Raw genomic sequence first — 1,437 nt, 5'->3', positions numbered from 1 at the left:
AAAATCTATTCTGTAGCTCTGGTTGTCCTGAAACTCACTATGTAGACCAGGATAGCCTCATATTCCCAGAGATCCACAAAGCTCTCCCTCCCAAGTGCTGGGATTAGCACCATGTGCTACCATATGTAGCTACAGAGAGATAGATTTCAAAGTTATTTTCTGGTATGGTTATTTTGCCTGGATGCATATTTTTCCTGTATATTTTATTTTTACATTAAATATATTTTTTTTACCTTATGTGTTGAGAGGTTTTGTTTATGTGTGTGTACATGTGTATAATGGGTGTCCAGTGCACGGAGAGGTCAGAAGAGGACATTGGGTCCTATGGAGGTGGGGTTAGAGAGAGTTGTGAGACTTCGTATAGATGCTAGGGAACTAACCTGGGTCTTCTTCAAGAGCAACCAATGTTCTTTCTATGTGTGCCAGCCCTCCAGATCCTACTTCCCTTTAAATATTTAATTTTGATCTCTCTTATCTTCATTGTTTTTTCCTCTTTTAAAACTTCTTTCACTAGCTGCATAAAACCTGCTCCCCCAACTTAGTCGTTTTTATCTTAATTTTTTTCCCATTTTAAAATCTTTTTCTCTTTTCCTTTTGACTTCCTCTTCTTGTAAGTTAATTTTGCTTTTAAACTCTTTGGTTTATTCTACATTGATGTTAGTAAGTTACACCTTTCTTTTTTTTTAAAAAAAATGTGTGTTTATTGTTTTTTAATTTCTCCTCATTCCTTTAAAAGCTTTGCTTTTCCTTGAACTGATTATTGCTTGCCTTCCTCTTTGTATGTGATGCTGGCAATCTGAGCTCATACTTAGAACATATGAGGAACATATACCATTTGATCATTTTTATTATTGTAAAATAGCCAGGATCCACAATTGTGTTTTATTACTGAAAACCACTAGAGACCAGTATCTGTGGCTCGATCAACACAGCTTCACTGAAACTTGAAAACCTTCCTTGCTTCTTGGATTTGTTTGGCATCCGGGGCAGGCTTTCTCTGGCTGCCAGGTTGTAGGAACTTCTTCACATTGGGGAGGCTGCTGATTCTGCTCTTGAAGGCCTGTAATCCAGAAACCAGCTTGAGAGTTGGTAGTACTCATGTGCACAACCCAGGAATTTGAGAACCTCCCAGAACGCCATCAACTGCATCCTTAAAACAGCTCCAGTGTAGACATGAGAAGCATGAAAACCATGAGCCAGAAACCATAGCTCAGCATCAGTTGTCTTAAGAGCTCCTTTGACATCCAATTCCCATGTCCTCTAGACACCCCATGTAGATCTGTCTCTGTGGCACTGTCTCTCAGGTGTGAAAGGAGAGAGAATGAAAGAAAAAGAAAGACATGAAAAACTGATTTGCAAATGGAGACAGGAAATGTCCAAGTCTAACAAGAAGCAACTTGGCCAGTTTTCACACGGGGAGACAAAGATGGGGTCATG

This window comes from Grammomys surdaster, unplaced genomic scaffold (genome assembly GCF_004785775.1).
Source record: "Grammomys surdaster isolate TR1022 unplaced genomic scaffold, NIH_TR_1.0 126132, whole genome shotgun sequence".
NCBI lineage: Eukaryota > Metazoa > Chordata > Mammalia > Rodentia > Muridae > Grammomys > Grammomys surdaster.
This window is presented reverse-complemented; position numbering follows the sequence as displayed.